Below are 14,693 nucleotides of genomic sequence, written 5' to 3' on the forward strand. Positions count from 1 at the left end.
CAGTCAGGAAACAGAAATAATAGGCCTCTAATAATATCTCATGTTATCCACCCCCTAGATAATTGTACTCTCCTCCTTATTGGCTTATTGGCCTGCCATTCAACAAACTTCATGTTGGTTTTAAAAAACGTGAAGTCATTGAATGAAATCTGATCTGTGACTGGTGACTAGCTAAAATCTCATTGGCTGTTCACAGCTCTGCCCACTTTTGGGCATCCAACAATCATATTTTCATTCAAGCTGACCCCATGACTGTGTGATTCAAGTTTGGTGGGTGCAGCTTTAAAGCTGTAAGATTGGCAGCAGTTTGAAAATCTTCCCTGTCAAAGTCAATGGGAAAATTGGGGGGTTCGGAGCGGCGCCATAAAAAGACGGGGGGCGGGATCGCGTAGAAAAGCACAAGCAGCCTGCTCCGCTATAGGGCGAAGAAGTGTGGGGAGTTTGGGTGTTGTACCCCTAAAGCTATAGGAGGAGTAGCGTTTAGAAAATGGGGGGCGCTAAGAAGAAGAAGAAGAAAAAGCGGAAGAATCAGCCGAAGTGAAAGCACAGTAGGCCAACATAATAATAATAATAATAATAATAATAATACTCCCACCAACAAGGCACATCAGAAGATGATATCTGCAGTTCAGACAGACTGACTGAGGTCCAAGAAACCTGATCTGTCATATAATGAGCCCCGAGATGCCCATACTGTTGGGCAAACTGCTTGTATGGGCAGCCCTATGTATGTAACAGTGACCGTGTAGCCACATTCTGCTCCGGCCCAGGAATCAGGCAGGGTCGGTGCCGGTTCCATTAGGATTCCTGGTTTCACCATTCTGCACGGTTATGACAATGTCACCTTGATTCCCTGAATGAAGATCTGTGCCCTCGTCCTTGTGGTTAGAAATTGTGAGGTTGTTCTGGTTCAAAAGGCTTATTCCTCCTTCCCCATTCTCCCTTCCATTGCACTAAAGGGTTAAATACAAACAGCATTAGTACTGTAAGGAACATGGTGGCTGTTTACCTTGAATAACTGAATAACTATGTATCACCTTCAGTCAGTATGTGCTTAGTACAGGGGAATCCCTATGTGCCATAGTTTTATGGTATCTCTCTGTACAGGCTATGAGCAAACTTAGGGGGCTGTTCCTGCTGAATTGTGCTTAGTACAGGGGAATCCCTATGTGCCATAGTTTTATGGTATCTCTCTGTACAGGCTATGAGCAAACTTAGGGGGCTGTTCCTGCTGAATTGTGCTTAGTACAGGGGAATCCCTATGTGCCATAGTTTTATGGTATCTCTCTGTACAGGCTATGAGCAAACTTAGGGGGCTGTTCCTGCTGAATTGTGCTTAGTACAGGGGAATCCCTATGTGCCATAGTTTTATGGTATCTCTCTGTACAGGCTATGAGCAAACTTAGGGGGCTGTTCCTGCTGAATTGTGCTTAGTACAGGGGAATCCCTATGTGCCATAGCTTTATGGTATCTCTCTGTACAGGCTATGAGCAAACTTAGGGGGCTGTTCCTGCTGAATTGTGCTTAGTACAGGGGAATCCCTATGGATCTTTCTGTACAGGCTATGAGCAAACTTAGGGGGCTGTTCCTGCTGAATTGTGCTTAGTACAGGGGAATCCCTATGCTGCCATAGTTTTAGTGTTCTAATAACGAAACAGGAGGTTATAGGGAGGATGTAGCCAGCTTTGTATTTCCATTTCATAAACAGAACATAAAAACAAAGATTAAGGCTGAGGGACACACAAGGCCTATGAGCCGCTTCTCTCCACCTGTGTTTTCGGGCTGATCCACTCCTGTAGCAGCATTGAGGCCGACACTGTGTCTATCAGTGGGGCTACACACAGGAGCGGATCCGCTGCTCTCGCCCTGCGCACAAAACAGGAGGATCAGGGGAAGAGAAGCCGACCATATGCCCAATGTGCCCTCAGCCTAATGGCACTACATATAAATATTCAGCATGGAAGCGCCGGAGTTCTGATCAAAGCACTGATCCCTGTAAGAACCAAGTCACTGCCAGCGCCCATTCAGCATCCACTCCATAGGCAGAACCGGCCCATACTGTGTAATACTGCCCATTACTGTTATAGCAGGAACTTACTGTCAGCAACATAACAAATTCAATTACATGTACAGAGAGAATTATTCATTGGTCACAAATCCCTGTAACTGCAATGGGGAGAAGCTTCACTCCCAAACACTGCACATTATTTTTATCAGGTGATGTAAAGCCTCCCTGCTCTGGGTGCGTGCCCCATGACTGGCAATCTGTGGGTTCTGGCAAATGCCAGGGGGGCTGTAAGGTGCCATAGACAGTCACTATTTATTGGGCTGGAGGGCTGTTTGTGCCTCTGGGTACTGGGAATGCCAGGGGGGCTGTAAGGTGCCACAGACAGTCACTATTTATTGGGCTGGGGGGGCTGTTTGTGCCTCTGGGTACTGGGAATGCCAGGGGGGCTGTAAGGTGCCACAGACAGTCTTTATTTATTGGGCTGGGGGGGCTGTTTGTGCCTCTGCGTACTGGGAATGCCAGGGGGGCTGTAAGGTGCCACAGACAGTCACTATTTATTGGGCTGGGGGGGGCTGTTTGTGCCTCTGGGTACTGGGAATGCCAGGGGGGCTGTAAGGTGCCACAGACAGTCACTATTTATTGGGCTGGGGGGGGCTGTTTGTGCCTCTGGGTACTGGGAATGCCAGGGGGGCTGTAAGGTGCCACAGACAGTCTTTATTTATTGGGCTGGGGGGGCTGTTTGTGCCTCTGCGTACTGGGAATGCCAGGGGGGCTGTAAGGTGCCACAGACAGTCACTATTTATTGGGCTGGGGGGGGGCTGTTTGTGCCTCTGGGTACTGGGAATGCCAGGGGGGCTGTAAGGTGCCACAGACAGTCTTTATTTATTGGGCTGGGGGGGCTGTTTGTGCCTCTGCGTACTGGGAATGCCAGGGGGGCTGTAAGGTGCCACAGACAGTCACTATTTATTGGGCTGGGGGGGGGCTGTTTGTGCCTCTGGGTACTGGGAATGCCAGGGGGGCTGTAAGGTGCCACAGACAGTCACTATTTATTGGGCTGGGGGGGCTGTTTGTGCCTCTGGGTACTGGGAATGCCAGGGGGGCTGTAAGGTGCCACAGACAGTCACTATTTATTGGGCTGGGGGGGGCTGTTTGTGCCTCTGGGTACTGGGAATGCCAGGGGGGCTGTAAGGTGCCACAGACAGTCACTATTTATTGGGCTGGGGGGGGGGCTGTTTGTGCCTCTGGGTACTGGGAATGCCAGGGGGGCTGTAAGGTGCCACAGACAGTCACTATTTATTGGGCTGGGGGGGGCTGTTTGTGCCTCTGGGTACTGGGAATGCCAGGGGGGCTGTAAGGTGCCACAGACAGTCACTATTTATTGGGCTGGGGGGGGGCTGTTTGTGCCTCTGGGTACTGGGAATGCCAGGGGGGCTGTAAGGTGCCACAGACAGTCACTATTTATTGGGCTGGGGGGGCTGTTTGTGCCTCATGGGTACTGGGAATGCCAGGGGGCTGTAAGGTGCCACAGACAGTCACTATTTATTGGGCTGGGGGGGCTGTTTGTGCCTCATGGGTACTGGGAATGCCAGGGGGGCTGTAAGGTGCCACAGACAGTCACTATTTATTGGGCTGGGGGGGCTGTTTGTGCCTCTGGGTACTGGGAATACCAGGGGGGCTGTAAGGTGCCACAGACAGTCACTATTTATTGGCCTGGGGGGTTCTGTTTGGGCCTCTGGGTACTTGGGCCTATTGCCAGGGCCTATATTAAATCCCAGTACATAGCTTACCTTCCCATATCTCATGGAACGCACAGGATTGGCCCCGGCTGACAGTTGGGAACACCACCCTCTGATATTCTGCCACTTCTGAAAGAGACAGAAAAATGTTATGCCTTTATCTGTAACAAACACTAATACAATTAGATAATGTTACTCAGTGCCCCAGCAGTGGTTGTACCTCCCCATCCCACCCCCCCAAATGACTGCCCTGCAATCATGCACTGTAAATATTCATCACAGAAAGTTCTATGGTGTATATAGAAATACCAGTTAGGGTGAAGTGCATCTCACAAGAAAGGCATCGCATCTGGCGTTGGACAGCGAGCCGAGGGAATACTGTAAGGGGCAATGGAATCAGGAAAGAGACCAAAAGCCTCAGTTGTTTTTTCCCATCTCCTTCTCGAGCAGAGCAACGTCAGAACACTTCCCCGTTTCCCAATCTATGACTGACTGTCTGACAGTCAAGTGTGTGAGTGGTGGCAGTGAGTTTTCGTGTGTCTTTTGTGGGTGCTGGTTGGTCTTTGGGGTGCAGTCAAATTTTGAAAAGGACAGCAAGCATTCCGGACTCTGAGGGATCTTGTAAAAACTCAAACTTTATTCCATCATGTTTAAAAACAAAGGCCTGACGCGTTTCGTGCGTTCGGGGCACTTAATCATAGGCTAGTTCTAACAAAGGTGAAAGGGTTTAAATAACAGAAGCATAATGACGTGGGAGTAACGTGAGAGATAAAAACCACGCCTCCTCCCTTATATTAAAAGTTACTGACATGCGGAATAAGCAATAGAAAGTGCAATTCATTAGATCCCTTTATGCTCACATATCAAGGAAAAATATCAGTGTATCAAAGTTATAAAACTATGTGATTATATGAACATACATACAAATATTCCATGTAATTAAAATTGATGTAACTCCATTAATTTTGCCAAATTAATAAACATAAGGATATCAATAAATCATAATGTAAAAATATTAGAGGGAATAAATAAATAAAAAAATAATTAGATGCCAACTTAATACTATGAATTCGTGTTGATAATATTATCAATGGCTAAAGTAATGGTGAATACATATATGGCTAATCAAAGTAAACTGGATTTAAACATAGCAGCTAATGTCAAATACCGAATTTAAACCATTTGGATGTCGGGTATTAAGAACAAAAATCCATTTTATTTCTAAGCGCAAGAGTTTAGAGAGTCTATCTGAGTCCCTTTCATCTGGTAGGGCCCTGTCTATTACTTGTATCTGCAACTTCGAAACATCAGAACCGCAACATTGTATAAAATGTCTTGCAATCGGACTACTTTCATTTTTAGAGACTATGGGCCTGATTCACTAAAGGGCGATAAAAATTATCGCACGCTTTTTCGCGTTAAAAAACGCAAAATAATTTGCGCGCGATTCACCATAGTATTATCGTGTGCGAAAAATCGCCATTTTCGCATGGGTTATTTCTCGCACTAGTTTTACCGTTTTGCGTTAATCTCCGCGCTGAAAAGAATACGATCGCATGATTCACTATAACTTTTGCGCGCTAAATATTGCATTCGGCTATGCGAAAATTAACACCTACTACAGGCAGGCGAAAAATTATACAAAAGTACAGTAAATGATTTTTTGCCCAAAAAATATGGACTTACAGTGTTATTTATTCAAGTATGTGTCTTTTTACTCAATTTTACTAAAGTCTTGGCATGTATGGAATTTCGCTACTAATATACAGTACTATAGCGGTGAATATGTTGTCGCCAAAATATACTGTACTGTAGCGGCGAATATTTTTTTCGCGCAAAATACATTACTATCTATATTTTGGCGATATTTTTTTTTCGCGATTTTGTAATCTCGCGAATTGCGGACATTTTGTGGCGATTTTGTAATCTCGTGACATGTGCGACTTGGGGCCATTTTGTGTCATTCAGCCAAACTGAGAGGACCATGCCTGGGGTTTCTGACTTGCTACCAGGGGAGAGGCGCTATATTATCAGCTTGCTCCTGCGTGCAGGATATGACCACCCACCTCCGGGGGACTTAGGGGTCCACGAGAGGAAGAGGGCAATCCTGGCCGAGCTAAGAGAAGGTTTGCTCGCCAGGTTTGCCCTTGATGTGGGCCCCCACCAGCTCCGGCGGCTGTGGTCCGACCTGAAGCGCAGGAGCCCAGAACTGGTCGCTGAAATTAGAGAAGGTAATTATTGGACTTTATTATGCTGTTACAGTATACGTTCAGTAAAAGATTTAGCAAGTAATTTGAACTAAAGGTACAAATGTAAGAAATGTCAGGGATGATGAAAGTAACATAGTAACATAGTAAGTTGGGTTGAAAAAAGACATACGTCCATCACGTTCAACCATAAATGCCAGTGAGGAACTGAAACGTTGCTCACAATAAACCTCTGAATATTATTTCACATCTTTGTGACTCCTTGTGAGAATCCTGTGTGTGCTGTCACCCCATGCCTGTCTAGATTTGGTTTTGCCACAGGCACCCAGGTGTTATTGTTCTTTATGGTGTGCAGCTTCCCAGCACTTCCTATTGTATATATATGTATATATATACACATCTATTTTCAAATACATATGCATAAATAAGTTTAAAGCAGGGGGGAAGCAGCAGGGAGCGGCCCATAGTATGAGTCATTTGGGGGAAGGGCCATAAATGTTTTAGGGGGCCCTGGCTAACAATGTCTGTGTGTCCTTTGTATTGATGTGAGGGTTCACAGGGGGAGGGGCCATTGGGGGCATGGGAGGAGGGGGGCCCAAAAAATGTTGTTGTGAGGGGCCCCGTTATTTATGATGGTGTATGAATGTATATATATATATATATATATAATATATTACACAAAATAACATCTTGCAATACTATTTCACAGAACTTCAGCTGGCGCCTCCTCCCCAGGCCCAACCCCAGGCTCTCCAGGCTCTACCGGCCCTAGCGGCCCAACCTCCTGTGGCCCATCCACTGGCCCCAGAGGCCCATCCACCGGCCCCAGAGGCCCGACCTGCGGCCCCAGAGGCCCGACCTGCAGCCCCAGAGGCCCAAGAACTGTCCCCAGAGGCCCAAGAACTGGCCCCAGGACCATTGGGTGAAGACCCAGAAGAGGCCTCCGAGGCCGAATATGCCCCCGAGGCCCCAGGGTCCCCCGAGGCCCCAGACACCCCCCCCCCCTTCTTTCCTCCTCCAGTTTCCCCTCAGTTTCCCCCCAGGCCCTTGGGTTCTCCCCCCAGGCCCCGGACTCCCCCCAGGCCAAGCGCTGGGCGCCAGGTTCTCCTGCGGGACCATCAGTGCAGGAGGACCTGGCCAACGTGAAAGCTGAGCTGGCCCAGCTCCGGGGGGAGGTGGCTCAACTCCAGAGGGACGTGCGAGAACTCAAGGGCAGCAAGCCCTAAGTTTTTTTCCCCCCCTTTTTTATTTTAGTATTTTAAGTAAAAGTTTTTATTTTTCTACTTTTGAACTGAGTAATGTGTCATTATTTATCCTTCCTTGATATGGTATTCTATACTTTCATGTAGTTTCCCCTACACTCTTACATTTATCAGTAACACATCAATATGCTATATGGGTTAAATGTTTGCAAATATTCTGCCAACAATTTTGTCTTTAGCCCATTTTGCTGAATAGTAAAACTTGCGCTAATTAGTACGTAGCGTATTTTCTGGCGAGTGGGATAACTGCCAATCCAATGTTTTGTTGCCAGAATAATTGCAATATTATATTTGTTCCCATTTAATAAAGTGCCCATAACATATTTGCCATTTATTCTGTGTCTAAAATCTCTAACTTAATTTAAGCCACTTTAGCAAACAGACCCCTAAGTATTTGGCTAAATATTCTTAAATGCCCCCCCCCCCCCATTTTATTATCTCTAGCACTTCTTTTTTTTTCTTACTTAGATTTTTATAATTTTTGGGGGGGTTTTTTGCAAATAAACTTTTATACAGCACCTCTCTAGCACTCTGTGCTCTCCCAGGGCAAAATGTCGCCATTTTTATGCTGCCGATTGTTGCGTATTTCATGCGATAGGTTTGTCGCGACAATTAGCGCATGCGAAAATACCGCGCACGCTATTTATCGCATTGAAATACCGCGCGTAAAAAAGCGCGAGTATGCTTATAGTGAATCGTGTGAAAAATCGCCAAAATTAAGCGGCGGTAAAAATTTTAGCGCACAATAAAAATAGCGCACGTTTTATCGCCCTTTAGTGAATCAGGCCCTATATGTCTAATGTGTTCTCACATCCTGTTCTTGAGAGGACGAATTGTACAACCGACATATTGAAGATGACAATTTGAACAGGTTAGGAGGTACACCACGAATTTTGTGTTACAATTAGCATAGAAGGGCATCTTGAAGATTTTACCAGTAATAGTACTTTGAAAATTAGTGGATTGTTTAATATAAGCACAAGTAATACATTTTCTCGCTCCACAGATGTAAGTGCCATTTGTTTTTAACCATGTCATTTTGTCTTTCTTAGGTTGTGAACTCCACAACGTTGGGGAAAGGATATTCCCCAAAGTTGGGGCCTTTCGTGCTACTATTCTACATCCATCATGCAACAATGTAGCTAAATCTGGGTCATTATATAATACCGGAATGAGAGTGTTAACAATATGCTTGATCCTGTAAAATTGGTTGCTGAAGCTAGTGACAAAAGTTGGAGTTGTTTTCTCTATTTCGGTAACATTTGAATTTGTTTGATGGTTACAATTAAAGTTATCATCTTTCATCTTAATAAAGTCCTTATTGTTAAATGACTTCTTTGTGTCTTTACTATTCATAATTTTAACTCTCACCTTATTGGTATTGGTGAGTAAATCTGTTCCCGCAATAATAGGGATTGTTCCAAAAAGGCTTTATCAGTATTACAATTTCTCCGGAGACGGATGAATTGTCCCAAAGGGATACCTTTGAACAAATGACCCGGATGGCATGAGTCCGCCCTCAAGAGGGAATTCCCAGAAGTTTTTCTAAAAATAGAGGTGTCTATTCTAGTGTTCCTGATAGTTAGAGATAGGTCTAAGAACGAAATGGTTTGTTTATGAAACTCATAAGTGAAATTTAAATTAAGATCGTTAATATTTAACGTATCTACAAAGTGAGTGAATTTGAAGAAATCTCCCTACAGCTGCGGGTTCGGGGCTGCAAGCACCCGGACCACCACGGAATTTTGGTGAGCATTCGTTGATTTCCTTGCCTCTGAGTTAATGGCTGATCACATCCAGACCCTAAGCGACTGACTCGGGGTCTCTACACCCGAGTCGAACTAACTGTTTGGTACTTACCTAACATTCTATTTATTAAATTGGTTTCAGCGGCCAGGTTGTGCTTATTATAGCTAATTTGGTCGGCTGTTTTTTTCTGTACATTGGCTTAATATATTAGTTATATTTCATTAATTTGATCTTTTGCAGCGGGAAATTCAACATAAGCTTACGCTTCTAAAGCGTATATATTTTGGGGTGCAGTCATGCTAGTCTGGGAGGAAGGTGGGTGAGAGACTAAGTGTGTGACCCCTTATTACCCCACCTAAAGTCACAACTGTCTTGAGGTGGCATTTTCATGACAGTTTACTTTAACAGGAACAGTAACACCAAAAAATGAAAGAGCTTTAAAGTAATAAAAATATAATGCACTGTTGCCCTGCACTGGTAAAACTGGTGTGTTTGCTACAGTAACACTACTATAATTTATATAATAAGCTGCTGTGTAGCCCCGGGGGCAGCCATTCCTGCACTGGTACAGCTGGGGTGTTTGCTACAGAAACCCTACTATAGTTTATATAAATACCCCGCTGTGTAGCCCCGGGGGCAGCCATTCCTGCACTGGTACAGCTGGGGTGTTTGCTACAGAAACCCTACTATAGTTTATATAAATACCCCGCTGTGTAGCCCCGGGGGCAGCCATTCCTGCACTGGTACAGCTGGGGTGTTTGCTACAGAAACCCTACTATAGTTTATATAATACCCTGCTGTGTAGCCCCGGGGGCAGCCATTCCTGCACTGGTACAGCTGGGGTGTTTGCTACAGAAACCCTACTATAGTTTATATAAATACCCCGCTGTGTAGCCCCGGGGGCAGCCATTCCTGCACTGGTACAGCTGGGGTGTTTGCTACAGAAACCCTACTATAGTTTATATAATACCCTGCTGTGTAGCCCCGGGGGCAGCCATTCCTGCACTGGTACAGCTGGGGTGTTTGCTACAGAAACCCTACTATAGTTTATATAAATACCCCCGCTGTGTAGCCCCGGGGGCAGCCATTCCTGCACTGGTACAGCTGGGGTGTTTGCTACAGAAACCCTACTATAGTTTATATAAATACCCCGCTGTGTAGCCCCGGGGGCAGCCATTCCTGCACCGGTACAGCTGGGGTGTTTGCTACAGAAACCCTACTATAGTTTATATAAATACCCTGCTGTGTAGCCCCGGGGGCAGCCATTCCTGCACCGGTACAGCTGGGGTGTTTGCTACAGAAACCCTACTATAGTTTATATAATACCCTGCTGTGTAGCCCCGGGGGCAGCCATTCCTGCACTGGTACAGCTGGGGTGTTTGCTACAGAAACCCTACTATAGTTTATATAAATACCCCACTGTGTAGCCCCGGGGGCAGCCGTTCCTGCACCGGTACAGCTGGGGTGTTTGCTACAGAAACCCTACTATAGTTTATATAAATACCCCGCTGTGTAGCCCCGGGGGCAGCCATTCCTGCACTGGTACAGCTGGGGTGTTTGCTACAGAAACCCTACTATAGTTTATATAAATACCCCGCTGTGTAGCCCCGGGGGCAGCCGTTCCTGCACTGGTACAGCTGGGGTGTTTGCTACAGAAACCCTACTATAGTTTATATAAATACCCCGCTGTGTAGCCACGGGGGCAGCCATTCAAGCTGGAAAAAAGGAGAAAAGGCACAACTTTTACCAGTGCAGGGCAGCAGCACATTATATTTTAGTTACTTTTATACACTTTCATTTTTTGGTGTTACTGTTCCTTTAATTGATATAAGCGGATGTGCCCACGAGATAGAAGTGACATCACATTGGCCGTTTCTAGTACTTACCCAACAGACAATAACTGCAACAATAACAATAACAGCACCAATAACAGCAAATCCTAAAAAAAAAATTAAAAAAAATAGGAAACTGAAGTTCTTATTAATGCACCAACCAGGAAGAATACATGTTTTGTAAATGCAAAATGTGAATTTAGATTTCATTACATAAGTAGCAAATAGCAGCCTGTAGGCTAAATATGAGATAAAGGGTAACTGAGATTGTGTAGCTACACTGGGGATCTGCAAAAAGTAGTTCCAGTTTGGGAGCCTTCTAGGGTGCAACCTGTCTAGTTATGAGGCTTTTGTGGCAGATTTTGTTCTGTTGTTGCTAAACAACCCATGAGCACCCAGTCAGGGGCAGAGGTGGGCACAGTGGCAGCATGGGAAATTTAAGTTTATATGCGGTTATATGGCCCTGGCACTATAGGAGAAAATCACAGTGGTGTTCTTTATTTCACTTTTCCCTTTTATGTATTATTTTCTCATTATAGTTTTTGGGACATAAGTGGGCTTTTCTATATAATGTATTAAGTGTAGCTGCCCATATGGAGCCATAAGTGCCTAGCAGCTCGGCACATGATGCCAAAATGAGCAGGTAAGTGACTACTAATCGTAGGTGGGCAGTACTTTTGGATTAGGCAGAAAAGTGCAAATACACTTTACCAAATGCTCACGGTATTTCTCTTGGTGTCAGTTTGTGTCTCCCCAGAAAGAAACACGTATCCTGTATGTGATGGGCTCTCACTGATACACTCACAGTCAGTGCAGAGGTTGTGAGCTGGATGGGTGACTGTGGCAGTTCTGATACACAGGGGGATTGGTAGACTGGCAGAGGGAATGCTTGCTGGGGGGGGTCTCTAAAGGATGTGCAAAGGCTGCGTACTCATTTAGGACATTTATATTCAAATACAATTTTTATATGGACTTACCATAACGTGAGCGTCCTTTGGCTGCCATTGGCTGATCAAGTGAAGTTCCATTGCCAACACTGAAGGTCTGTTGAGGTGCAGAAGGGGTTGTGAGCTCCGTAACAGCTGGAAAAGAAACAAATGATAGGAAAAGTCTTGGGGGAATGAAAAAAAAAATCTCTCTTTCTGCTCATTAATAGCTTCCTGGTCTATGTTCATTTGTAGCATTTTATCTCTGTTTATTTATCATTGCCTGGGTGATGTGCCTTTATCCCCACATTGTAGCCAAACGGTGCCCAGTGGCAGAATGGGAAAATAGTAAAACTTCTACACTTCTTTTTCCCTTATACTTTCCATTAGCCCCTTTCCCCCAGGGGCTTGCTACCCCATAAATGTTACCTTTTCTCTAAGAGAAAAAGAATATATACCGGTATACGTTATATCACTTACCAGTTACAGAGATATTAATCCAAGTGGCACCGGTGAAGCTGTTCTTAATGTAGTATAACCCAGAGTCATCGGGCTGTATGTTCTTTAGAATTACAGATGAATTTTCATAGATGCATTTAGGACAGTTATTTTTAAGTTTTCCATCAACGCAATCGAAGAGCAATCCTTTTGGAGACTGTATATAAAACATCCCAGACAAAGGTACTTTTTCCCATATCACAGTGTTCTGTCCCACAGACACGGGCAGCGGAGGAATCTTGGATCCTATGGGTTCTGGAATATCTGTAATAACGGGGAAACACTGAAAAACAGCAAGATACAACATTTCCCCAAAATACTAGCCATAGGGCTACTTGTAGCCACAAGGGAAGGCAGTTGCACTCTAATTGGCTTTTAGATCTCATTGGTAACCCTGGGCATCTTTTTGAGCTGAAATGGTGCTGTTAGGCATTTCCTATTGAATGGGAGGCAAAAGGGAGGTTTTGGCTGGTTTTCCCCAAAAAAAACACCCTGTGTGCCATCAGCTATAACTCTGGTTCTACATGTAAAAGCCAATAAATGAAATCAGACTGTGGCATGGCTATATTATGGGGCTACACACAGTAACACATGTAAATGGCTGCTTACAGGCATCTTCCGATCTACCCCCATATTATATCCACATCCCTACCAAATAATATACAAACTGGGTAAAATGAAATATATACTCACCAGGTTGGGCACAGGTACTCAACTTTAAAACTAAAAGATAAAAAACATCAGAAATAAAGTGAAGGTTAGAAATAGAAATGGAAAAACAAAAAACAGTTTAACCTTCCCTTTGTTCTCCCTTTGCCCTGTTTAAAAAATGCCCCCTTGCTGACACCCCCTTCCCCAATTGCATCAACTCTCTCCCAAATGCTCTGTACAGGGCTGTACAGAGGGGTCGGTGACCCACTCATTAGTCTTTCAGGTTTGTGGTTTTTCTATGTATTCAGGCCTGGACTGGCAATCTATATGTTATGGCAAATACCAGAGGGTCTGCATTAGGGGGCCATAGGCCAGTGCTGTATCCTTGGCTAGTCTGGGGCTTTGTGTACTTGAACTGTCAAATGTATGTATCATGAATATTGGGTCACAGCTGTACCACTTTATTGGGCAGTTAAAGTGCACTTATCACAAATACTGTCCCCCCCCACCAGAGGAGTGGGCTAGTGATACTATTATTAAAAACAATACTATTGTTTCCCCCTATTCTGAGTGCGGGCTCTGTTAGGCTCCATCTCCAGTGGGGAAACTCATTTTTTAAGAAAGATGCCCATTAAAGATGAATTGGGAATTGCTGTTTAGCATTGCCTTAGGCAGCTAAACTATTCAGGTATGTGCTATGGGAAACTCAGGTTACATAGTTACATATGGTTGAAAAAACCATCAAGTTCAACCCTCCCCTGTAAACCCAGTACACACAACCTATACTGAACAATCTATCCACTCCCATACAAACCCATACTGACCTATCCACTCACATACAGACCCACACTGACCTATCCACTCACATACAGACCCATACTGACCTATCCACTCACATACAGACCCACACTGACCTATCCACTCACATACAGACCCATACTGACCTATCCACTCACATACAGACCCACACTGACCTATGTATCCACTCACATACAGACCCATACTGACCTATCCACTCACATACAGACCCACACTGACCTATCTATCCACTCACATACAGACCCACACTGACCTATCTATCCACTCACATACAGACCCACACTGACCTATCTATCCACTCACATACAGACCCACACTGACCTATCTATCCACTCACATACAGACCCACACTGACCTATCCACTCACATACAGACCCATACTGACCTATCTATCTACTCACATACAGACCCACACTGACCTATCCACTCACATACAGACCCATACTGACCTATCTATCTACTCACATACAGACCCATACTGACCTATCCACTCACATACAGACCCACACTGACCTATCCACTCACATACAGACCCATACTGACCTATCTATCTACTCACATACAGACCCACACTGACCTATCCACTCACATACAGACCCATACTGACCTATCTATCCACTCACATACAGACCCATACTGACCTATCTATCTACTCACATACAGACCCACACTGACCTATCCACTCACATACAGACCCATACTGACCTATCTATCCACTCACATACAGACCCACACTGACCTATCCACTCACATACAGACCCATACTGACCTATCTATCCACTCACATACAGACCCACACTGACCTATCTATCCACTCACATACAGACCCACACTGACCTATCTATCCACTCACATACAGACCCACACTGACCTATCTATCCACTCACATACAGACCCATACTGACCTATCTATCCACTCACATACAGACCCATACTGACCTATCTATCCACTCACATACAGACCCACACTGACCCATCTATCCACTCACATACAGACCCACACTG

General features: G+C 45.0%; 1 long non-coding RNA gene across 1 annotated transcript; it reads right to left on the reverse strand.

The window, feature by feature from the left end:
* Positions 1-578: 578 nt before the first annotated feature.
* Positions 579-10,874, reverse strand: LOC101732384. The gene is made up of 3 exons (XR_208882.2): positions 10,849-10,874; positions 3,796-3,873; positions 579-953 (listed from the first exon to the last, which is right to left on the reverse strand). It is a non-coding gene; the product is annotated as an uncharacterized LOC101732384 (long non-coding RNA).
* Positions 10,875-14,693: the final 3,819 nt, after the last annotated feature.

Source organism: Xenopus tropicalis, chromosome 8, assembly GCF_000004195.4.
Source record: "Xenopus tropicalis strain Nigerian chromosome 8, UCB_Xtro_10.0, whole genome shotgun sequence".
NCBI lineage: Eukaryota > Metazoa > Chordata > Amphibia > Anura > Pipidae > Xenopus > Xenopus tropicalis.